A 26817-nucleotide genomic window follows, 5' to 3' on the forward strand; every position below is an offset into this window, starting at 1 on the left:
ACCTTCTTCCAGACTAGCCTGAGCTGCCAGGACACAGGTGTTTGCTATTTCTATTAAGACAAAGGTGGGTATGCTGTATGTGCCGACTTTTAGTTTCATACACAATGGGCTTTCTTTTTTTCCCTAATTCAAAAGCAAACAACTCTCTCATTTTTTTTTTAATCTATGGGAAAACACTATCTATTTTCCCAATAAATATTTCCCATTAAACATTAATGCTAGTTTGACAGAGTGAAAACAGCAAACATGAGCATTAACTTGTAGCCTCACCATGTATGTATAGTTTTAAAATGGCCCAAGTAAGCAGTGGTGGCAATTTCAGCCCTTACCAACAGGTTGTGTGGCTTTACCTGGCCTCTCTGAGCTGGTCTCCTTCTTTCCCCAAAAGGCATGGACTACTAAAATCCATAGGGTCCTGCCCAGCTCTAAAGCTTCTAATTCTATGTATTCTCTACAATCTTTCTGACCATGAGCTGCAGCCTGCAATGGGAAAACATTACTCTACCACAAAATTTTCTAACAGCTGGCTTCCTAGCAGGTCCACAAGATCCACGATGGGGCCACATTACTATTCCCTGAAGGAAATGAACAATCCTCCCTCCAAAGCAGACCTACACCAAGGCTACCTTTACTGAAATTTAACATAAGATCTGAGGTCTTCAAACACAGGGAAGACCTGCCACAGGCAAGGGTCCCGTGAGTAGGCTTGGGAGCAGCCCTGTGGTAAAGAGGGATGGCTCTCATGTTTGTGACACTCCTCGGATATATTAAGTTTGACTTCTGTCAGCCCTAGGCCATGTGAAAAATGCTTTTTAATGTTTTTGTGATGGGTCATGAATGCTTTTTCGACAGTGATACTAAAATCAACAAAAAGGATAATGGAACCATGGCTCTAAAGAAGATTTTCCCTGCCTCAAATCGTCCCCAGTCACCTTCAAAAGGCAGGTTTACTACTGGCCAGGTCCTGATTATAATGGCAGTGGTAAAGGGGCTGGATGGGCAGCAGGGTGCTACTGAGTTAGCTGAAAGATTTAGAAGCATGTTTCCCATCAGGAAACAATTGCCCTGGGCAATTTTTCACTCACAAAGGAAAAAAACAAAGAAAAGACAAAATGAAAACTCAATTCTCAGCCTGGATTTCATACAATTTCTAATAAAAACTGAATTCATCAATTAAAAAAAAAAAGACAGAAAGAAAACAAAAAAGCCATAAACTCAAAGGTCTGGAGAGTTGGTCATTATTAAGTTTTACTCATGCATAGTCATGAAACAGGAAGAGCACCTCCTTACCTAAAGTTTTATTACATGAAGTTTACAGCCACATTTAAGTGAAAGCTTCCATATACTGAGATTTGTTACATATGCAGGCATAAAATCCCTGGCAACAAATATCGTGTTTAAATCCAAAGCCTTTTGGTAGAGAAATATGCAATACCTCTCAAAAAAAGTTGTCTCTCTGTTTACCAGAGCTCTCATTTCAGTAGTGTCAAAACTTCTGGAAAATGTATTATGGAAACTCAGAGGGAACCCACAAAAAGTGTTGAAGCCAATAAAAAAAATTCTATGCGTTTGGGTCATTTGTTCAAACCAACTTAATCTTTTCTAACAACTAAGATGTGTGGTCACGGTTTGTTTACCTTTCTCTTTCCAATGGTAGGCCTGGAACACAACAGCAACTAAATGAAGAAAAAATCATATGGATTCAACACAGGCATATAACCAATAATGACGAAATTTTTAAAAAAGACTGTTTTAAAAAACTGAGGGCCTGCAATTTGATTCATAATAGAAATCAGACTCTTCAAGTAAGCAACTCTTCTAACAATAAAAACAAAGCTTCTTCCTAGTCTATGTAATAATTAAAATGAAACTCTAGTTTTTGCTCTGTGTTTCATACTAGTGTACCCCAAGTACATTTTATGAAACCTTAAGCCTAAAAGAGACTATAAAAAAAAAAAAAAAGAATTCCAAGGTCAGGTAAATTTGGGAAACACCATATATTTATTTCTCTCCCTCTCCCTCAGAATACGTATTAGCTTATAAAAGTTCTAACCTATTACATTTTACTTAGCCTAGCATTCTCTTCATAAATAATACATGTTAACATACTGCAAAGCTAGTGCTTCAAAGAACTTGATGGACAATGTAAAGGACCTACACTGTTATCTAGGTTTGGTCAAAAACTTCTAATCATCACACATACCCAGTCTCTTCTCTTTCTGGTCATATGGATGGATTACATTTGCCTGCTCCCCTTGCAGTTGGGCAAGGTCATGTGACTAGTTCTGGCTAAGGGCTTTTCTATGACCTATCAGCCAGGGTTCTTGAGCTAGAAAATGTGAGGCAGAGCCCCCTGCCATCTTATGATGGACATGTAACATGAATCAGAAATACACTTTTATGGCTTTGAGCCACTGAGATTTTGGAGATGTTTGTTACTACACACCAAGCCTAAACTGCTTGATACACTATGGAAGGGAAATGTCTTAAATAGAGCTATATAAATTGACTAGAAGTGACAAAATAAATACACAGATGTATGAGAAGAACGGGCGGATAGACAGCAGAATAAGCTTATAAAAATGAATCTTTATGAAAGCCACTTTGGTCTACTGAATCTTACATTAAGCAATGAAGATGAAGGAGTTAAAACTAAACAACATGGTACGGACGAATGTGAAGTGACCAAATTTAGTTTGTTTGTTGACAAGGGTGGGGAGTGAAGGTGGGCAGTAAGGGACATAGAATCACTTACTGAATGCCAGAAATGTGTACAGACTGACACAGTGGTAGTTGGTAGATGATAACTACCATCATCTGGCATCATCCTTGGCATCATCTCCCCTTCACATGATACAACCAAAACTCTATTACATAATTTGTCTAAGATCATATTGCTAACAAATGGAACTCATGTAACTACATGTTCCATTCTTTTTACTATACCATTCATCTGAATAAGCAGAAAAATCTAAGTCATGAGATTAAAAAAAAAAAAAGTTTGGAGTTTTATTGCCGAGGCACTTTATAAGAATGTGAAAGTACTGTAGAATCAAACTCTGGCCAAATGGTATGTCCTGAGCTTTCAAAGAATAAACAGGATGTTCTTATAATTAACATACTAACTGTTTACAAGGCATGACATGCACTTTTGAAAAAAAGTTTATTTTTTCAAATTATAAAAGTAAGACATGTTATTGGTGAACATTGGAAAATATAGAAAAGCACTGAAAAGAAAACAAAAGTCACAATCCCACCACACTTTACAAAAACTTAAAATCTGGAGTATTTCCTTCTTCTGTGTGTGTGTGTGTGTGTGTGTCTGTTGTTCTACATAGTTGAGATCATATCATTTTTTTGTTTTTTTATTTAACTTTTTTATTTTTTAAAATTTACATCCAAATTAGTTAGTATATAGTGAAGCAATGATTTCAGTAGATTCCTTAATGCCCCTTACCCATTTAGCCCATCCCCCTTCCCACAACCCCTCCAGCAACCCTCAGTTTGTTCTCCATATTTATGAGTCTCTTTTGTTTTGTCCCCCTCCCTGTTTTTATATTATTTTTTTTCCTCTCTCTTATGTTCATCTGTTTTGTCTCCTAAAGTCCTCATATGAGTGAAATCATATGATTTTTGTCTTTCTCTAATTTCACTTAGCATAATACCCTCCAGTTCCATCGACATAGTTGCAAATGGCAAGAGATCATATCATTTATATAAATTTGTGTTTTGCTTTTATTCCTTTATATTAAAAAGCTCTGTTATTAGAATGTCTTCAATAATATTTTTATCAATATAATAACTAATAATTATATATTTGCCACTATTAGACTAATCTCATTATTTATATCCACTTACTTAATCCTCACAAGAACCCTCAAGGTCTGTATCATCATTGCCCCCATCTTACAGATGAGGAAACACAAGTACAGTAGGGTTAATGACATGCCCAACGTCACAAAGTGAGTCCATGGTAGATCTGGGATTCAGACCCAGGCAGCCCCTGGGTTGGCACTTTTAACCACTACGTTGTAGTGCCTTCATAATACTTCTTCCACTAACTTACCAATGATGAGTATTTGGTTTATTACCATTTTTTCCCTATAATAATAATGTTACAACAGACATTGTCATGGGCATTTAAAGCACTATTTTATCTAAGCCTATTCAGACAGCAACTCTTAACCATTCCAGCAAGTTGAATTTATTTTCAGCTAGCTGACAACAGCTGTAGAAACATCTAAGATGGCTAGCATTTCATATACCAACTCACTACTCCATCTACGCCTGGTATGAACTTCCATGTGGTCCTCACCTGTCCACTCCACTGCCATCTGCAGCAGATTTCTGTAATGTTTCCATCTGCCTTCACACTGCACAAAGAGCCAGCTAAAACCCTGTGTCTGTTCTGTGCATCCCCTAACATTTATAAGCAAATTCCGTAAATTTTTGCCTGGAATATTTTGAATGCTAAATATTTGTTCCCAGTCTTATGAGCTTGTGCCAATACAAGGAATAGAAACCCAGAGAGATGACATCCAGTACGCAAGTGTAAAATTAAAATGAAGAATTTTCTAATTGAGACAATAACCTAGGAAAAGGATATCAAATATTTTACTTTTTATCTTCTTATAGGGAATGATTGAAGGCTCTTGCAAGATTAAATGATCTGAGTTGAAAACCATCCAAAATAGTTTTGCAAGCAGATCAGATAATGGTGTGTTAAGTAAAAAGAAAACTGGTGGCTCTAGCTCATAGTTCACATCTTCTGAACTCGATTTACCAATCTGCTTATCCAAGAGTATGTTTAAAAAACAAGGAATGTGTAAAAGGAAAGACAAAAACATAAAACAACTTAGAAATCACAGGCTCAATAAATACATTTTCCAACATATCAACAATAACATACAGAGAACTCATTTGCCATCTAAAAATGAAAAGATCAGCACAGCTAAAGAAGATGTATCCATGCATTTTCCACAGAACATTTTTCCATGTGGTAAAAACGCAAAATGTTTTTTTTTTTACATATTCTAAAGACATACGTAGAAAGATAACCTCAATTCTATTGACCAAAGCCCTGATAAGTATAAAATAAAAATCTCTGTATAAAGGCACTTACATAAGAGCCAGAAATAATGCTTCTATACGAGAAGAGGCCCTCTGAAATATGTGTACGATACTGAAAATGACAAAGCAAAATTCATGACTTCTAAATCTAACCACAGCAATACATAAGAAACAAAGCCATGGTGCAAAGTACTCTAAAAAGCTCTAAAATTACTGCAATTAGTCTAAGTCCAAATTTCTAATGGACTTTAGAGGATAATTAAAATATCTGTTAGTAACATCTTTCAAGAAATTCTTAACAGAAATTTGGTTTGTATTTAAGCCCTTCAAGATGAAGTTCACTGTTTTTTTTTGTCTGTTTGTTTGTTTTTAATGTTTGTTTATTTTGAGAGAGAGAGAGCACAAGCAGGGGAGGGACAAAAACAGAGGAAGCGAGAAAAATCCCAAGCCAGCTTGAGCTCGACATGGGGTTTGATTTCATGACCCTGGGATCATGACCTGAGCCGAAATTCAGAGTGGGACGCTTACCCGACTGAGCCACTCAGGTGCCCCTCACTGTTTTCATATTATATTTAACATCCAAGCCCTCTCTGTTCTTATTTTATTTCCTCTCAATAATCTAAATGTTCCTTTTTTTAAAACGTCATCTTCACAGTACCCAAGCTAGTAAGTAAGTTGACCGTATTATCCCCACAGGCAGCCCTCACCGCCACCAAGCCTCATCCTCTGCAGGTGATGATCATGTCACCATCGGGCTCAAACCTGTACAGGACTCCTCCGAAAGACTGCACACCCCAGTCCTCCTTAGTTTACCATCCTGACTTTGAAAAACAAGCCTATTTTTTTTTTAAATTGAGAGACCAGAATTAGAAAGTAAATCAATTACAAACAAGAATCAAGTGCTGCAGATAAATGGCAAAAACTTAATACAAACCCAAAAAAGCAATAAACAAAGAAAAAAACATTCTGCAGGACAGTAACCAATGCCCTTTACTATCCTTCTACAATGTTTTAGTGTTCACACATCAACAATTCATATCCACATATATTTTATGACATAAAATATAGGGCTTTAGTTTTTATCCTTTAGGGCCCAAATTTCTATTCAAACCATGGAGACTACATATTTTGCAGTGAGAGGGATGAGTGGGGCAGAGGAACCTCAATGTGAAGTTTGGGATAAGGCATTACTAATTAGTCCCGATAAAACTACCCAAGATAATATGTTACACAGAAGAATTTTCCTATATACAGGCACAAGATTTTTTTAAGACTGTTGGAACAAAAAGATAAATAATAGTAAACCTTACTAAACTAAAGAGGATAGCAACCATTTCTATTTCTTGGGAATATGTTTACAGGAGTGATTTTGCTCAAGTGAAATGACAAGTTTCAAGATATTTTGTGAACGGTCGCTATTTTAAGGCAGGCCAAGGCCGCATTAGTGCTTGTCATACAGCTTGCTCCCAATCTCCTGGCAGTTCTCCAACACATTCCAACTTCTGATGCACAGCCTTGTTGGAATCACATCCCACTTATCTCTAAAGATACACTAAGTAAGATGTGGCCACATTACACAACCAACCTGCCATTTATTCCCATCAGATCACTTTGCACAATGTCTGACTAAAAAAAAAAAAAAAAAAAAAAATCAGACCACCATCTGTGTGGATACCGTTTAGTCCAAATGATCCAATGTACAGTTGGTTCCCAAAAAAAATATTAGAATACTGATCAAACTGGGGGGGGGGAGGGGAAATGCTGTACTTCACTGCCCAAAAGAAGGCTGAGTACTTCTCAACTAACAAAGGAGAACGGATATAGAGAGGGAAAAGCAAGATTAAATCTTAAAAAACAAACACCTTAATTACAGATGCTAAAACCCTAGTAATGTTCTCACTGTCTACATTTTGAAGTAGATTATTAATTAGGATATATTTTAAAGGATTATATCAGTATTTAATAAGTCCCATTACTTCCTTTAAAAAAAACAGTGTAACCTAGTAATACATCCTCTCAGTCAACATACTCTCTAATTGTTAATATTTGGCCAAAAAAAAAAAAAAAAGTCCTCTTCAAAAACAAACCGGAATGGTTAACCACATGCTGCTACATTCCATTCTTGCTTTAAAAAAATATATTTAATTAGCACATTTGAGCCTCATACTCTGCACAGCTGCACAACATTCCAGAGATAGACCAGCCATCAAGGTACTCTTTACATTAAATATCTACTTACTTTAAAAGTTGAGAAGACTGAGAACCAGTTTTCAAATATGACCCATTAAAGACATATTTATTGCACCTGAACAAAAGTTTTCTTTACAAGAGTGTAGCCCAACAAAAATGCACACTTAGGAATAAAATATTCATGTAAATATACACTAACAAAATAATTCCTCAGAGCTGGAAATATATATATAAATAAATACTAAACTGACAGATAAGAATAGTCTTATGCAGGAATAAAACAATAAATTAACCTGCTCTCTAATTTTTTTTTTTTAATGTTTATTTAGTTTTCAGAGAGAGAAATACAGAGCGTGAGCAGGGGAGGACAGAGAGAGAGGGAGACACAGAATCCAAGGCAGGCTCCAGGCTCTGAACTGTCAGTGCAGAACCCCACACAGGGCTCAAACACAAACCGCGAGATCATGACCGGGGCCGAAGTCGGACACTTAACCAACTGAGCCACCCGGGTGCCCCAAATTAACCTGCTCTCTAATTAAACTTTCACCCTTTATGAATTGAACAAGATTCTTAGAACTAAATGAAAGCTGGTATTCTTAAAGTCAGGAACACACACTTCAAAAGCAAAATAAGCTTTTCAAAATGAGAAATCATCCTGATTATCAGGGAAACTCAGAAATTCCTTTAGCAGTGGGTGTTGATTTAAAAACAGACAAAAACAAACCAAAACAAAACTTACCTTTAAAACAAAGAATAAACCACTAAGTGTGCACTGGCTTCTTTCCTGCTCAATAGCACAGCACACGAATGTCTTTGCTCCAAGGATCATAGTACATCCTTGACTCCGTCCCAGGAGATAAGTTGGGTATTTAAGGACAGCTGGCAACACAGAGTTGTCAACCTTGCTGTGAGAAGGACCAGGCCCCTCTCAGAAAAATTACCCAACTGATACCTCTGACCACCACTCGCTTCCTTAAAAAGTGACAGGTGTACTTATCCATTCAGAGGTCTGCATAAGGCCACATCCTAGTCCCCCATCTCCCCGTAACCTGGGGTGCAGGGACCACGTTGAGCACTGTCTCACCTCAGTGCCTCCCCAAGTGCTAGACCCAACATGTGCAGGTGTCTGGAGGTTAAGCTGAAGTACCTACTACAGGTTTCGGACAGCCCAGGCACTATAACCATCAAGCATTTCCCCTGATGAGTTGTGGCCACCCTCAAAAAGAATGATTCCTATCAGGTTGGGAGTTTCTGAAGAATCCCTTATTTGGAGAGAAGAAGTCCATGTAGCACAGCTAAGTTCCAAACCCCAATCTCGGTCCATCCATCACCAAGCCCAGCTGAGTTTTCCTCTACACTGTAAAAGGAACTACCACTGGCCTTCAGTATTTAAACCCGGGAAGAAGGACAATTGCCACTTTTCCTCAGGGCCCACCACTCCAAACAAGACCAGTAACAACCACAAAGTACCTCATGGAAACTGCTAGAAAGGACTTTCTTTTCCAATGAAAGGGTATTCCACTCATTTCCCTAAGCACATGAAAAAAACTCTTTTAGTACCTTTTTAAGGAAAAGGCCAATACCAGAATTACAGTAACAAAGAAGCACTAACAAGTCACCTCCATCCATCCAATGTCCCAGGGCTTAAATAACTGGCTTGCACAATCCAGTAAGTACGTTGCTTTTTCTCGTTGAAACAGATCTTAGAGCCAGAGACAGTACTTTAAAGAATTCAGCCAATACAAAGACCCTAAGAAGGTCGAGCTCTAGTATACGCTTTCAACAGTTACAGCCAAACCCAGCCCAGTAAAATTTATTACCTCTAAAACCAAGATGCTAATAACTATATCCATTCCATTTGTAACATGTTATGGGGTAGCTGTTTTAAAGATTCTCTGAAATCTGAAGATAAAAGTAAAATCAGATGTTGTCCAAAGCATATAGAGATGTCCCTTGAGGGAATTAATGCAACTCTGATGAGAATTCTTTCCAAAACAAAACAGAAAACACACATTATCTAATGAGAACTTAATTTCTGGTATTTTTCCACTATATATTTTTTCTTTTTCTTTTTTTTTCACTGTATTTTTTTCTTGAAAGAAGAAAAGTATCTATAATAAAATTTGGATTTTCTGTTTCTTCACCATTTTTCTTTACTACCCCCACCATTAAAAACAGCTTAGGCAACAGACAGTGTCCATGCCACAGCTTTAAATACGACCAGTAATAGGATTTTATGTTTTGCCATGCTACATGTATCAAGTGATTATTTAAACTGTCAAAACTTGACATCTTTAGCCTGAGATCTGAGAATTTGGCCCTTATTTGTGAGATGAACAAATACATACACAGGGAAAAGAGGTTTAAAGGATAAACACCAAAATGTTAACTGCGTGTTGCTGGAGTCACTGAATATCTAGTGACTTTAATTTTCTTCTCTGCATTCACTTTTATTTTCCATGATCTACAATAAACATTTATTATCTTGGTAATAAAATGTTAAAAAATCTTTATGTTAGATGATTTTATGCTAATTTATAACCTTATGAAAGTATATATTCCTCAGAAGCCACTCAGAAAAAAAATTACACATACTATATATATAGTGGCAGACACTGTCAAATATTCAGGGATTCCAAGAAGGTAAAAAAAAAAGTGAATATTTTAACTCTTACTGACTATTCTACTCACTATAAAAACACTCCCATGCTACAGATTTAAAAATACAATATAAAATGTTTAAACGTCAGAGAACAAAATAAATAAGCGTTGTTTTAGGGAAGAACCCAAGTTTTCCTTCCCCTTTAAATAAGTAAGATAAAAAGGCTAAAAGGGGGAGGGGGAGTAAACCATGATAAGAACATGCATTAACCCACCCCAAAGACTGTAAGCTGGTGAAAAACATTTCAGAAAAATGAACAGCCCTTGAATGTTTAGATTTAGCCTTGAAGCAAACACACTAGAACAAAAGTTATCCCTGAAACTGCTACCCAAGAGGGTAAGGAAACAACAAGAAACTCAGAGCCAGAGACAGTAGCCATAGACGCTGATCTCCTGGAGGATGTTTTTTACCCGCTCCCTTGTGGCCCAGTTCCTACATTTTTCCCACACTCTACAGAAGTACTAAAACGCCAAGGCTCTAATAAACTGCATATTTAAATATGGAATGGAAAAATCTTTTCAAAATTTCAGTGCTCTTTACATCTTTAGTATTAATACTGCTTTCCTGTAAGTTCTGGCAGAAAAAAAGTTGAATAGCAAAGGGTATATTTGGCTGATCAGTCATTTTACTTATTAGTTGTTATCCATCTAAAATGAGGCTTATTGGTGGTGTGAGGATATTTTTGATAAAGAGCAAGAGTTTATCGTTAGGTACTTCTAAAAATTTGGGAAATGTGGAGATGACATCAGAACTCTTCCACAATCCCATCACCAGCGATAACCACGTTCTAAGCACAGGTATATTTAATTATACATATATACCTCCAAAGAATAAATTCTGCTAACATACAGCATTCTGCACTTCATCCTAGTTCATCTGTTGGATAAAAATTTGTAATAATGTTCTAATACAGACTTTACTGCGTAGCCAATGGCTTCAAGTTTATATGTTAACATCAAAAACAAGGATGCTCCATATTCCACATCAGAGATGTCAAATGGCTTTAAAAATTGCTCAGGTGTTTACTTTCATAGTTTAGAGTTTATTAAGAATGGAATTATGACACCTATAAACAAGGGTCAATTTCTAAGCAATCTTGAAATTATAACATCTTACTTTCACATCTCAAAGCACATTTAATCTGAAACCCCCCCCAATCAACCACTTAAAATCGATGGCAGAAAAAAACACAAAACTCGTGGAAGTGAATCAGTTCATTTCTACAAGCTACATTTTACAAAGTACCAATACCGTTGGGATTTGCACCATGAAACAAAAAGTACTATTTCCTTCCAAACATTTCCACCAAAGTGAAGGGCAATGTGATTCATACCTAAGATTCACCTTCAAAATGTTATCCTCACAAAATTCCCCACTTTCAAAGCCTTAAAATAGCCTTCTGCTTCCGTTCATGGTGGAGATTACTCAATCACACATACATCTCTTTTTCACCTATGTGACAGATGCAATAAATCATATGCATACCTAAGAACTTCCTTTCATACAAAGAAGGAAGGATATTATTAAAATTCATTCCTCTCACTCTTAGCCTACACTACTCCCAAATGGCGAGAAACCATTAATTGGAAGTAATATAAATCTGGAGTTATTTTTATTTTAAAATTTTCACTTGGAATTTTATCCATATTTCTGACCAATTCCAAGGAAACATGATGGCCTAATGGTTACATCCCAGCAGTAGCTGGGTTTCTACAAGTGAGGAAAGTATGTCACAGAATTCCAGGGCCCTCTCTTCCCAAGTGTGCATTTTGGAAACACTAAAGAATCCTGGTCTTCCCCACCTTTCTACCTGACCCAGGTTAGTATAAAGTCACATTAGCATGCCATCACATCTGAATGCTCTACTTCCTCTCAGCTCTATACCCTGAAGATACCGATTTACGCATTTTTCCTCTGCCCTTAGAAAAGTGTACAGAAGGACAGATGAGGCAATCCTTTGGAAGTTTAAACGATTCTTTAATAATGATCTATAGGTGGCCACATTTGCTTTTTTTCTTTCCTTTCTTAAAATGAAAAGCCGCTTGCTTTTTTGATCATTTAAAAACAGCCCTCATGATAGTCTGTTATATTTACTGTACTCTTCTCTATTTATAAAATATTTCAAAACTCAAAATAAGAAACATTACATCATTGGAATTTCCTTTCTTGTAAGAAAGGAAATCACCCATCAACCTACCATCCAAAGCAAACCACTAATATTTTAATGTATTTCCTTCCAGTCTTTTATTTAATAAAACAAAACTGGAGTCAAGCCCTATTATATACCCTTGCATAAAGATATTTCCACTGGATATGATATTGTTAGCATTTTCCCATTTCAGTAATATTTTAACAAACCAGTACTATATTGAATTCCAGCCAATCCTGTGCCATAATTTATTTGAGTATGTCCCATTTGCTTTTTCACTATAAATACTGGTAAGAAAATCCTTGTTTAGAAACCTCTGTCCTTGGGTGGGAGTGCCTCGGTTAAGAGTCAGTAGGTTAAGAGTCTGACTTGAGACTTGATCTCTTGGTTCATGGGTTCCAGCCCCATGTCCAGCTCTGTGCTGACAACTCAGAGCCTGGAGCCTGCTTCAGATTCTGTTGTCTCCCTCTCCCTGCCCCTCCCCCCCGCAAAAAATAAATAAACATTAAAAAAAATTAAAAAAAAAAAAAAAAACAACCCTCTGTGCTTGGGGTGCCTGGGTGGCTCAGTTGGTTGAGTCTGGCTCAGGTCATGATCTCATGGTTCGTGAGTTCCAGTCCCACGCACGTCAGGCTCTGTGCTGACAGCTCAAAGCCTGGAGCCTGGTTTGGATTCGGTGTCTCTCTCTCTCTCTCTCTGCCCTCCCTCGCCCCCTCTCACACTCTGTCTCTCTCTCTCAAAAAATAAACATTAAAAAAAATTTTTTTTTAAAGAACTTAAAAAAAAAAAAAACTCTGTCCTTATTTTTATTTCTTTCTTTAGGTTACAGAACTGCAAGTGGGATTTCACTCCAAAAAGTTATAAACATTTAAGGTTTCTGTTATATATATAACCCAGTGTTTTCTACTAAGTTTGTATTAACCCAAACATTCTCCTGACAGGTAATGCAGAGCTTCTATTTCATGGCATCCCAGAGAGTATTATCTATCTACTAATTAAAGTGGAAAAATTAGGGGCGCCTGGGTGGCGCAGTCGGTTAAGCGTCCGACTTCAGCCAGGTCACGATCTCGCGGTCCGTGAGTTCGAGCCCCGCGTCGGGCTCTGGGCTGATGGCTCAGAGCCTGGAGCCTGTTTCCGATTCTGTGTCTCCCTCTCTCTCTGCCCCTCCCCCGTTCATGCTCTGTCTCTCTCTGTCCCAAAAATAAATAAACGTTGAAAAAAAAAATTAAAAATAAAGTGGAAAAATTAATCTGATTGTTTTGTGTTTTGTATTATTGGTGAGTTTGAATAATTCAATATAGTTATAGTTATTGAACCATCTGTTCATATCCTTTCCCCTGGGTAGTAGGATTTTAGTGTTTCCTTGTTTGTTAAAAGTAAGTATTAGTTAGGTTTGCCTTACCTATAATTCAGACATAAGGACGAGTTTAATGTAGATTGAACTTAGCATTATTTATCTGAATGATGGTATTGTTTACCGGGATATATCTTTTTTGAATAAATCAAAATATTTATTTGAAAGAAAGCATAAAATTGAGACAAAATGTCCACGTCTCATGCTAATCAAAGGTACTGTAATGGGCAGTGGATTATCTCACTTAACTTTAATGATCCTTTGTGACAAGTACTGTCAATACCACCACCATGCAGATGGAGATACTGAGGCACACAGACAGGTTAAGGCAGTTTGCCCAAGGTCACTTAGCCTGTAGAAGGAGTCACTAGGTTGTGTAACTCCAGAGCCTGAAACTTGGGACCCTTGCATCCAACAGCCTCCCATGAGCCACACTAGCCCTGATGTGTCTCAACTTCTCCATTATCTCCACTCAGGGTTCTACTGGAACCTCAAATTCAACATGTTTAAAGACAAAACTGATTCTCTTACCAACCAGATTTCCACTCTTTCCTGGGTCTATTTCTCTCATCATCACCAACCATGCTTTCTGTCATCATCCAAATTTGAAATCTTTATCACCTGAGCTCCTCATCCACTTAGCTCCACTTCCCATCCATGTACCCTACAAACAGCTGGCACAGGACTGGGCCTTCACAGCCTTTCTCCCTTTTCTCCCCTCCTTCTTATTTCCTTGGCTATCACCATAACCTGCTCCCTTAACCTTCAGACCCCCACAATCACCTATTTCTTGTCTCCCTGCTTTTGGTTTCTTCCTGTTCCACTCTATTCTCAACTCTTCCAGAGTGCTGTGTCACTCCAATATCTTACCATCACAGAATATTAGGGGTATATGGGATCTTAAAAATTAAGCATTAGATCTGATCAACCGGTAGTCACTGCCTGAAGCACTGCATTGAGAAAGTTACTGAGGCTCTATCTCAACTTTGCAGAAAAAGTATCAGGGCTGATTTTCTACATCTGCCAGGGACAGAGGGAATGATACTCATGTGCCAGGTTTTATCCCCCACTATAATTTCATCTAAGTTTTTCATTTTACAAATTTAGAACTCAGAACAGAAGGGTAAATGGCTTGCCAAAGTCACACACCAGATCATTAAGAGGTTTTTTTATCTTCTATGGATGTACAGAGAGTATATTCTATTCAGTAGAGTATACAGTCCTTAGATTCAGGAACTAAATCTTATTTAACATTAAACCAGCCCATACCACCATCACTGCAACCCAATTTCAAGCCCTAGCAAGAGAAGGTATCCAGTAATTATTATCCAGTATCCAATAAGTGTATCAAAAACTAATACTGAAGAGTAATCTTAGAGATACAGCAAAGGGAGAAGAGTAGTATAAATGCTTCTTGGTAAAAAGAACTATCATACTACTTTCAAGAATGGGAACCTGAGCTGACAAAGAGTTTCTAGTAAGTGGTCTCGTACAACCTGTGCTTATCAATACATAAATTCCATTGGTAAAACAGCCTTTTAAAAAATAAAAGAATAAGCTGTTTAATACCTCTTTTGACATAAAAATATTAAGGTAGTTTGGGGAAAGCATTTAAAAGAAGTTAGTGGCTAATACGGCTTAGGCAGTTTGAAAAGAAAGTAAAGGAACTGTTATTAACTGAACACCTACTAAGTGCCTAGCACCATACACTGTGGTCTCACAACTGTATGAGGAAGTATTAACATTTCAATTTTACTGATGAGGAAACTGGTTTCAAGAGTAACGAACTAGCCCAAGGCTAGAACCTAGCTATGGCCACATGAACAATACAGAATAGCATTAGGATCTGAGCCCAGATCTGTTTGACTCCAAAACTCATGCTCTTTCCCAACTGAAAAAAATTTTTCTGCAATAACAAAATTATCCTCATAAACCTTAAAGGACAAAAACTGATTATGACGCTACTGAAATTATGAACGACTGTTCATCAAAAGAAACTAAGAAGAGTTTTTAAAAACAAACACAAACTGGGAGGCAATTTTTGCAACACATATAATCCACAGGGATTAGGAAGCAATCTACATAAAGAACTCCTACAAAACAGTAAGAAACAAATTTAAAAGATAAACAGGCAAAAGACTTAACAGGGACTTCACAAAAGAAGGAACCCAAATGGCCAATAATATAAATAGATACTTAACCTCAGTAATCAGGGAAATGGCAAATAAAAAGCACTACGAGACATTTCATAAATATCAACTAGACAACAGTTTAAAGTCTGTTAAATGAAGTAGTTGCAAAGTTGTGGACTAATCATAACACATACATTACTAGTAGGAACACAAACAGTACAACCACTTGGGAAAAATAGTTTGGCATATCTAATAAGGTTGACAATCCACATACTCTATCATCCAGCAAATTTCATTCCTCAGAGAGGCAGATAATATGTGTATGTATGTTTAAATCTATCTCCTCATATGTATTAAGAGACATGTAGAAGACCCATTCACAGCAGCCTTTTTGTAAGAGCAAAAAACTGGGATCAATCCAAATCTCTATCTACAGTAAAAGGAATAAATAAGCTGTAGTGGAATACTATACAGCAGTAAAAATGAATGAACCACAGCCACAAAATGAATGAATCCCAGGAATAAAATGTTAATCTAAAAGTTCAAGACACAGAGGGGTGCCTGGGTGGCTCAGTCAGTTAAGTGTCCCACTTCAGCTCAGGTCATGATCTCACAGTCTGTGAGTTCGAGACCCGCATCGGGCTCTGTGCTAACAGCTCAGAGCCTGGAGCCTGGTTCAGATTCTGTCTCCCTCTCTCTCTGCCCCTCCCCCGCTCATGCTCTGTCTCTCTCTGTCTCAGAAATAAATAAACATTAAAAAAATTAAAAATAAATAAATAAATAAAAGTTCACCAGACACAGAAAAATACATGAAGTATCATTCCTTTTACATAAACTCCAAAAACATACTAAATTAAAAAACTTTAAAGGGTAACCCATAAAGAAGAACAAGGGAAGGATAAGCCTAAAACTCAGGACAGTGGTTGCTTCAGATGGGATGACAGAGAATCATTCAAGGGACTATGAATGTACAATGATAAGGTTTTTCCTCTACTAGGTGGTGCTTGTCTGAGTGTCCACTGTTTTATGATTCTGTAACATATCTTTTATGAGCATTATTTTGTATGTACAAATCACTTAATAAAAAACTTCAAGAAGGCAATGGACCAGAGGGGCAGGACACCAAACATACCAGAAGTAACTGACAACAGAGAACAAGATGTCAGTCAGAGGAGAGCAAAGGGACCAGAGGGGACACCTTGCACTCAGTCAGGCAAGCTTTCCAGACTCCAGTTCTGCTGTCTCAAAGCCAAGGCCTTTTTCTCTAGACAGGGAGGGCATATTGTTTACCAGCTTTAGAAGTGTTCTAGAAAAGAACTAAAAAACTTGACTAATCTAAATAAACTACAAAAAGTAAGGGTCTTCCACCTAAAGATTAAAGAACTTTACAATGTACTCCTGTATTAAGTGATTTACAGTCAGTGCATCCCTTTCCTCAATACCACTTAATAACACAAAGGGAAAAACGTGCTGATACTTTAGCAAAAGACAAAAGAAAGATACCAGAAGGAACCTTGTGATACGGAGGTCCCTTAGCTGAAGAAGTAGAGCAGTTTCTCCATTTAACATGCATATAAGTCACTTAGGGGTCTAGTTAAAATGCAAATTCTGATGGGGTGGATCTGGAATGAGACCTCTAAGAATCTGTATTTATCACTCCTGATGTTACTGTTCCACAAACCTTACTACCATACCATATCAATACATTATGAGAACACCTTTTTGGGTAATGTCTAAAAACAGAAGTATGGGTATTTCATTTTACCCACTAAGATACAGAAATTGATGATACTACTCCTACACTATATAAACTTGGGTACAGGATTACTGTTATCAGAAAAATCAAGAAGGGGTGCCTGGGTGGCTCAGTGGGTTAAGCATCTGACTCTTGATTTCGGCTCAGGTCATGAACTCACAGTTTGTGAGTTTGAGCCTCACATGGGCTCTGCACTGACAGCAGGGAGCCTTTTTGGGATGATCTGTTTCCCTCTCTTTCTGCCCCGCCCCCCCAAAAAACAAAACATTAAAAAAAAAAAAAAGAAAAATCAAGAATACTAAACTAGGTCTTTTGCAAAGAAAAGGTGCTTTGGGAGACAGCAAGGACTGAAAATTTACAAGAGAAACCCATGAGGGGTTTTACTCACTTCCACAAACCTATAGAAGTAGTCTTTCCAGAAGACATATTAGTCCCTTCCTAATGGAAAAATGGTTTCCCAATAGTATTGAAGAAACCAGGACTACCCTAAGGAAAGCCACAGAACATTAGTTAAAGACTGATTATAATGCAGATGTTGGTCAGGGCCCAAAATAATTAAAGGAGCATCACATCACTGTATATATACATGTGTGTGTATAGCTTTAGACTCCTAAGAATATGCTCTTAAAATGAAAAGCTTATTATTTTAACAAAAACCACATCAAATAATATTCACTCATCATGTCTGTTTGTTTAGTAGTAGTAAAATCCTTCCATCTCAAAATAGTACTTCTACATGTAGAGTCATGCTTTCATACAGCACTCAATAACCACTCAAACAGACTCTTCCAAGGAAACGCCAGTGCCAAGTCTCTGCTAAGGATGTGTCACAAGTAGAGAGTGAAGTCTTCTCACTTGCTCCTACAACATCACAGACTGTTGTTACTAGTCTCACCCCAGAGATGCTCTGCACAGAAAGCCTGCACAGCAGGAGACGGCCAAATGACAGCAGTTTCCTCATGGCCCCAATGCTACTCTCAGATGAAGGGTTTGGTTAGTCCAGAGATGACAGAGTTACAAACAGCATAACCTAACAGAATTCTGCACCTGGTGTGTACGTCAGAACAGCTAAACCCCCTGTGCCATCAACACAGGATATTTTTTTACAACATAATAAATCCAAAATGTCTGGATAATCCATGGAAACAATACTCCCAACCATCCGTAGACATCACAATTTTATACAACCAGAGCAACGATGAAATCCAAATTTAAAAAAAATTCTGTATCTTAATGGCCGTCTATTAGAGAAATTCAAAACAATGCACATAAACCACACAATTTAAATTCAGTTCTCCTCTGAAGAGCCCCATAAAATCAAATGCCACTAAGCTGGATTCATTAGAGAGTTTTTAAAAATAAAAGTAGATACGCCCTTGCATTGAAACACTGACCTTCCCTTCCAGTTAGCATACTGAAATTCTCTTTTTCACTTAAACATTTTAGAAGAGCCTGAGGTGACATTTAGATGTATCCCATTTGCCATCGCACACTGAATAAATGAATTGTGGAAGCAGCATTTAGAAGAGAAATTCCCAATGTTCCCAGACTAAACAGATGAGGACACTGGGAATCATCTCCTCTGACCAAATACCAGACACCGAGGCCTTGGTGGTCTCCCCTTTCTCTTGGTCTCCCTCCCCAGCCACATCTGCAAAAAAATATGTATGCAAAAAATACATATAAACAAACACAAGTGCAGTCAGTTACCATGATAATTCCATTAGTCATGACTGGACACTTGGCTATCTAAATCAATCTGAATACCAACTGACCAACAATCATGACACCCACTTACCTAATAATCCTTAGGAAAGAATCCAAATATGCAACTGTACTTGATTTACAGAAAAAAGCAAATGATGGAAATACAGCAAATACAGGTTAAAGAAACAATTTTTAATCCATCAAAAAATACGTTCCTTTTTAAAACAACTTACTGAATGTTAGTATTTTTAGAAATGTCTCAGAGACATAAGAACTAAAACACACCAATCATTTCATTTCAAAAAAATGGTTTCCTATAGGAAAGATTCATATTCTTAATATTAACCAAAGACAGAGGTACTGTAATGTCATCGCTGTGAAGCTCCAATTAATCAACTTTCCACATATGAAGAAATCGATGGATAGCTGGGTTGCAGTCACAGATTATGGGTAATGCACAGAAAACACTGTGACTCCCAATACTGACTGCACCACTGCCTCTGCACACCCCCGGGCCTGTCCTCCCTGCAGCCCCTCCCTAAGGCTCAGGTCCCTAGGTCGAAGATCAGATTCCCGTCCGCAACCGCAGGCCGGCTCCCTCAGCCTGCATTGGCGCTGCAGGACGCCCCTTCTTCCCAGCACAGCCCGACAGGCGGGGCGGGAGGGCTCACCCCAAACAGCAGACTCCCCCCCTCACTGCTAGGTGACCTGGTCCTCCTGACGCCACATCCAGCTGAAGCAGCATGACAAGGTAGAAGCAGCTCCCAGCCTCAGCCAAGGGCAGCCCCGGGCCTGGGTGGGGCCGGGCGGGGGCCGCAGGCGCCGAGTGGCCGTGCCAAGCCCCGGCAGCGAGAACCAGGGGAGGCTGCGATACTGCTGCATTGTGCTGCATCACGGCGAGGGCACTGGGAGCCATCCATCTTGCCAAAAAAGCACATCCCCGCCCAAATAAACCCCACCGAATCCATTTTTCTCCTCTGCTGAAGCACCGTCACACTCGCCCTCTCCTCGCTCTGTGGCCCTGCTTTTGACTGGAAAAATAATGGACTTGGTTTCGTATACTGACATCCACAACACTCCCCTCCCCATCTGACGGCAGACACTTGGCATCTCTCCTCTCACAAAAACAAAGAGAAGGCTCCCCCCCAAAAAGGAGGGCCGCGGGCGTGGTGTGAGAGATGAAGACGAGAGGGGCTTCCAGCCCACCACCCCAAAGGCCAGCCCGGAGGGTCACCGCGCTGATACAAACCTGTTGAAGAGCCGGTGGTTGGAGCTGAAGGGCGGGCGCCGCCGCCGCTCCGCGCCCCGAGGCGGCTCACGCCCAGCCCTGGGAGAGTGGGGACGGCGGGGAGGGCGGGGGGCGGGCGCCGGGAAGGGCGGGGGGGGGGGGGCGCCCGGCCGCCGCCTCCGGTTCAGCTGCAGCGCAGCGCAGCGGGGACCACGCCTGGCCGCATCCCCCGTACCGTTACGCGCACAGCCCGGCCCTGTCAACGCCGCCCCCGCTCCCCACCAGCCCCTGCCGCAGAGAGGGCACCCGAAAATACGCCCAGCGTGCTGCCCACTCCGCACCCACCCCCGCACCAGGGGCCGCTGCGCCCCGCTGGAGGGAGTAGGCGGCGGAGGCAGGGAGGAATCCGCGCCGCTGCGTCCGAAGATGGGGCTGGGAGGCCGCGGTGCGCACGGGGGAGCTGCGTTCGCCTCACTGCGGAGCCTGCCGCCCCTGTCCGCATAGCCCGCGTACTAATAAGCACTGGAGATCAAGGCTCCCCGCGCCGCCCCCGCCCCTGCTCCGCAGCCTCCCTGCCCCCACGCCGCTCCCCAGGCGCAGGGCATTGGCGGGGCAGCGGCGTCCTCCGGGCCTGGGCCCGCGCCCCTCCTCCTGTCCTCCCGCCGCCCAGGAGCCCGCCCGGGAGGCAGCCCCAGTGAGTTGGCATCTTCCAGCCTAGGCCCCCCACATACCTCCCGAGGATAAGGGGGTGGGGGCGCCGGGGTCCCGTCCTCCTCCCGCTCCTCGGCGGCCGGGCGGGTGGGCCGGGAGGCGACTCCGCGGGGCTGTCCGCGGCTGGGGCCGGGGCTCACAGGACGGGACCGGTGGGCGCTGCTGCGCGGGGCTGCGCGCTCGCTCCGGGCGGAGAGGCGGCCGAGGGAGGGACTGGAGGAATCCGCAGCCTGCACGGCAACAGCTGCACTGATTCCGGGGGCTGGGCGGGAGCGCGGGGCGGGGGGAGGAGGGGAGGGAGCAGGCCGGGAGGGGGCTAGGGGCGGGGAGAGAGAGCGCGCGGGCGCCGGGAGCGCGCACACACACGCGCGCGCACACGCTCTCTCCCGCACACCCTCCACACTCCTCTCCGCTCACTGCTCCTCCCTCTCTCAGTTCCTCCCTCTCCTACCCTCGGCGCCTGTCGGGAGCCCCGCAGCCGCCCACCCAGCGCCTGCAGCGCGCGCCAGCCGAACCTCCCGCGCGTCCACGCACTCCCCAGCTGAGGCTCTCCTCCGGGCTGGCGCCTACCTCGTCATATGCCGCGGGGACCCGCCAGGCTGGCCTGGCCTGGGTGGGCACCGCCGCCGCCGTTACCCGGGCGAAGGGACAATGGGGGCTTTGTCCCCCACAGCCGGCGAGGGCCAATTTCACGTTTAATTTGAGGCTAATTTGATTATCGCTTTAGAAAGGGGCAGCCTAATTTTCTACGTGATTTGTGCAGCCTCTTTTCGCCCGCGATGTTGGCGTTTGGAACGCGCTGGAGAGTGTTGAGAGAGGTTTTAGAGCGTCCTTTGGTTGTTTTGGTTTTAGATATAGGTGGTGATGCTTTATAGGTTCCGCCCAGCCTCATGAAGAGCCACAGTGACCTCTCCGTGGGAAACGTTGGGCGGTGGGGGCAGGGGTTGTTCCTCGGTGAAATCACGATCTTCCCCCGATTTGTGAGTGCTTCTTCACCGTGTCCCTCAGGGCGGACAGTCCCTACAAGTGGTTTGTCCAACTCCTGCCTCTGGGCGTTCTGGCTCACTCACTTCAACCTAAAACCGGGTTCTTTTCCCGAGCCACCCGTGCGGAGTGGGGTCGTTCAGGCAGCAGGGCAAGCCCCGCGATGGTTTTAGGATTTGTTTTCTTCCCCTACCCAAAAACCCTGAGACGGACACCGGCCGTTAACTCGAGTTTTTGTCAAGTGCTAACGCCTCTTCCCAACCAGCTTGCCCACCCAGTCAGTCCCCAGGCTATGTAGAAATTATGGAACCGCCACTGTTGGGGAGAAAGGATGGTGTCATCACCATGTCCACGAATAGAAACGCTCTTTAGAGAGCAGAGTCGGGGGAAACTGACGTTCTGCCTGCCTTGTAGGTAGCCAACGGCTGCACTGCAAGCTTTCACAAGGAAGAGGGCCCTTCTCCTTTGAATACGCCCAAAGGCTTCTGTCCCTAAAGATCTGACCTCAACCGCTGAATAAAGACAAAAAAAAAAAAAAAAAAGACAATTTAGATCATGCTTCTATCTCAAATCAATAGACCCGAGGCCTGGTGGGTTTATATTTTTGCATGTATTTTTTAAATGAATATATTTTTAAATAAATGTAAATGAAATTGTTCCAGCAGAGTGAAGATGATTCTTCCTTTTAGCGCTTCACCATCAGTTTGGATGTTTGGATCAATGTTTACTTTTGATATATATGAAAAAAAAATTGAGAAAGGCAAGTAATTTAATATTTTTCCCAGAGGGTTGATCAACACCGCCAGAAGGTGAACTCTCCAAAGACAGGGTTCTTTTGTCTGTTTGTTCACTGTTTTGCACATAGCAGGAGCTTAGGAGGTGCTCAAAAATATTTGTTGAATTGAATTGTACAGAATCAACACGTAAGTGGCTGCCCTCATTAGGTAATACAGGAAATCCACCAGGAATGAAAGTTGTTTCCCTTTCACTTATTTTGCTCCATAGCCCTCAGCAGTCCCTACCCACAATGTTAATGAAATACCAAAGAAAACAATGGCAATTGTGGAAAATGCCTGTTTAAATTCTTGCAGTGTTACTCTGAAATGGTGACTCTTAACAGCTTCCTTTATCACAGATAACAGTACTTGAATAAATCTCCATTTAATGGATGAGTCACCTCCCCTACCCCATTCCACTCCCACTTAATTTTTAAAAATTTCTTTCAAAAAGGGAGGCCACACACAACCCTAGCAAGGTACTCTAGTAAAGTGCCAATAAGTATTTCAAAAATGTGAAAGGCAAGGATTCAAAGTTTCACTACAAATACCTGAGTTTTCATCAGACTTTCACTATAAATACCTCACAATTTTGAATTTTTTTGGTGGAAAAAAAAATCATCTAGAAGAGCCCAGTGTACCGCTGACCAAAAAAAAGTAACAGGACAAATAAAAGAGTCTAAATATGGAGAGATTATTGGTGAAGACCTATATCTCTGTGAAAGGCAATAATCTAGAAAAGGATAAAAAGCCTTAGTAATGATGGTAACTCAAAAGGATTATTCTCAAATATGTCAGAAGCTGCTTTGTTGAGTTCTTCCTCACAATAGAAATCAAGATGATTTAAAGGAACCTACAACTCATTGATAATCATGTCTGTAACATACTATACTATTACTCTCCATTTTTGAAGCCACGTGATTATATATGTCTTTGTCTCCCATAGAAATAGTACTTTATTACAAAACTTTTGCAGATACAAATTGTTATTTTAACTTCCCATTCAAAATGTAGACGAAAAGATTGTCTATATATATATGTCACTACAGACTAAATTATGATGTTATAATACACAGTTCCCAAATCTCAGTATAGCACACGAGTTCCAAATCAACGAGTTAATTTATTGCTGATATCAAATCAACTGTGGTTCCAAGAGACCGTCTCTTGGCGAAGCTGTCTTCTATGTGTCAGCTCAGCATTATAGAATATGTTAATATTATGGTACCTCCATGTCAGTGGGTACTTGCACAATCTCCATTGTAAGGAAAGACTATGATGGAGGGTTAAGTACCAGCTACTAAATACTTCCACCCAGAAATGACGTAAGGTTACCTCCACTCACATTTCATTTGCCAAAGCAAGTCCCATAGCTACACTTGAAACCGGATATTGACAAACAATAGTATTGTCTGCCTGTTTTATTTAGAAAAGAGAGACTGGTGCTTAAAGTATTTCCTTGGTTACATTAAATCAACCCAATTATGGGGCGCCTGGGTGGCGCAGTCGGTTAAGCGTCCGACTTCAGCCAGGTCACGATCTCGCGGTCCGTGAGTTCGAGCCCCGCGTCGGGCTCTGGGCTGATGGCTCAGAGCCTGGAGCCTGTTTCCGATTCTGTGTCTCCCTCTCTCTCTGCCCCTCCCCCGTTCATGCTCTGTCTCTCTCTGTCCCAAAAATAAATAAACGTTGAAAAAAAAAATTAAAAAAAAAAAAAATCAACCCAATTAAAACCCATCTTTTATTGTATTGATAATACCCTAAAATTTGAAATTGAGAACACATTTTGAACATTTGAATAAATGTTTTTCATTTCTATTTACTCCTATTACTCCTATTTACTCCTAATACTCCTATATTACTCCTATTTACTCCTACATTTCTATTTACTCCTACTACTTGACTTCCTTTCAACTCTGAACTAGTCTGGAAGTTTCCTCATAGTAGAAATGTTCTATTTGGGGCTTCAGACATATTAATTTAGCACTGGGAAGATGTAAAGACTTACATGTTTGAACTATCAATATCATGAATTAATAGTTTTTAATATTAAAGCACTATTATTAAAGCACTAATAACACATTTACTGATGTATGAAATAATTCATTCTCTCATTTATTCAGGAAATATATATACTTTGATCTGTTCTAGACCATGAAATAGAGCAATGGGCAAAATAGAAAAAAATCACTGCCTTCATGGATTTTCCTTTCTAGTAGGGGATACAATCAATCAATAAACAAGTAAGATATATGTGGGATAATAAATCTGAATAATCTAAATATGTAGAAATAATATTTATAAAGTGATGAGAATAAGAAGCCTAGCTTTCTATGAAAGTCTCCTCAAATTTTCTATTAATAAAAATAAACATAAGTAGCAATTGTAAAATGCTTTCAGTTTTTAAAATGCTTTAAAAAATATTTTTTTTGTCCTTTTTGTTAGTCCTGTGGGGTAGATATTAATCCCATCTTATACATTAGAAAACTGAAGACAACAGTAGGTTAAATAAGTTGCCCAAGTTCACACTGCTACGAAGAGCCACTGGTATCTGCTTAGAAGATAGCATAGCAGAGCTGTGTGCTTGACATTGCATTATTATTAAGAAGCAGTTTTGTTTTGCAAGATGAAAAACTTCTTGAGATTGATGGTTGTAATGTTTGCACAACAATGTGAATGTACTTTATGCCATTGAACTGTACACTTGAAAGGGTTAAAATGGTAAATTTTATGTATTTGTTACCACAAGGTTTAAAAATGTTTAAAAAATGTTTTAAATAATTTTAAATTGAGACCTCTAGAATAATAGAATAACTGCTCTCTTAACTCTTCTTCAGTTAACACATTTGGATTACACAATTCATTCCCTCTGTATTGTGGGCAGATTGACTGATGTCCATAGCATACCAAGCACACTTTGACAGTGGGCTGTATTCTGCTACAACTGTATTTTTCAGTTCCTGCCATCGTGCTATGTACTTACCAAGTCAGTTGGGTTTATTCCCAAATTTATTTATGCCAGTTATACTTGTTATAGTTACACCTATTTTACTTAGTAATTATTCTTATTATAATTAAGCATCACATAAGCCAAATAAATATGAGTGTGTAAAGAGACTTATTTCAGCGATAACTAATTTGCATATTTTAAAGTTTATTTACTTATTTTGAGCAGAGGGATGGGGGAGAAGAGCGTGTGCACATGCACATGAAGGGAGGGCAGAGAGAAAGGGAGAGCGAGAATACCAAGCAGACTCCATGTTATTAACTCAGAGCCCAGTGCAGGGCTTGATCTCATGAAGCCTGAGATCATGACCTAAGCTGAAATCAAAAGTCAGACACTTAACCAAATGAGCCACCCATGTGCCCCTAAGTTGCATATTATTTAAATGTCTGTTAAAGGCTAAAAATACTGCATCAAATTATATGTGGGCAAGATAACACTAAAATTTAGGGAAGAATGGAAATCATAAAAACTTTGAAATATCTGGAGTCAGGTTGCTTTGCAAGCATCTCTAAATTCTTAGTCAACTTAAAAGAAATCAAACTATCAGATAGTTGTGGCTTATGCAAAAATAAGTGGTCTTTCACTCAGTAAACATGTTGGAAGAAACCTTTTGACTATCAACTGATTAGCAGGTAAATTTAAATTCATGTTTCAAGTAAAGTAAAATTTTATGTCTTTTTCCAGATATAAATCTATTATTATTTTTTCAAAATGTGCCTCATGGATTAGGCAATGAATTGTTAGATGTGACACCAAAAGCATGACAAACAACAATAAATACAGACAAGTTGGACTTATCGAAATTGTAAACTTTTGTGCATCAAAGGGTATTACCAAGAAAATGAAAAAGCAATCTAGAAAATAAGAGAAAAGATTTGCAAATTACACATCTAATAAGGGTCTAGTATCCAAAATACATAGAGAACTCTTACAACTCAACAACAAAAAGACAACTCAATTAAAAAATGGGCAAAGGACTCAAACAGAATTTTCTCCAAAGAAGATAATACAAATTGCCTATGAGCACATGAAAATATGTTCAACATCATTAGTCATTAGAGAAATGCAAATCAAAACCACTATGAAACAGTATT

The 26817-nt window shown here is 40.0% G+C and overlaps 1 protein-coding gene and 1 pseudogene across 3 annotated transcripts in view; one reads left to right on the top strand and one right to left on the bottom strand.

Moving 5' to 3' along the window:
• The window catches only part of SPTBN1 (spectrin beta, non-erythrocytic 1), a 200540-nt gene extending 179332 nt beyond the window's left edge, over positions 1-21208 (bottom strand). The window contains exon 1 of one of the 3 annotated variants that reach the window (XM_086701103.1): positions 20980-21208. The gene's annotated coding sequence lies outside the window, so the exon portion shown is untranslated. Of the gene's footprint in view, positions 1-7999; positions 8077-20269; positions 20409-20979 lie in introns of those variants that run through there. The other 2 variants (XM_086701105.1, XM_086701106.1) reach the window with 2 other exon arrangements.
• LOC147582521 (uncharacterized) lies at positions 887-21005 on the top strand (annotated as a pseudogene).
• Positions 21209-26817: the final 5609 nt, after the last annotated feature.

The sequence above is a fragment of the Puma concolor genome, chromosome A3 (genome assembly GCF_028749965.1).
Source record: "Puma concolor isolate L17-30 chromosome A3, mPumCon1.1.hap2, whole genome shotgun sequence".
Classification (NCBI taxonomy): domain Eukaryota; kingdom Metazoa; phylum Chordata; class Mammalia; order Carnivora; family Felidae; genus Puma; species Puma concolor.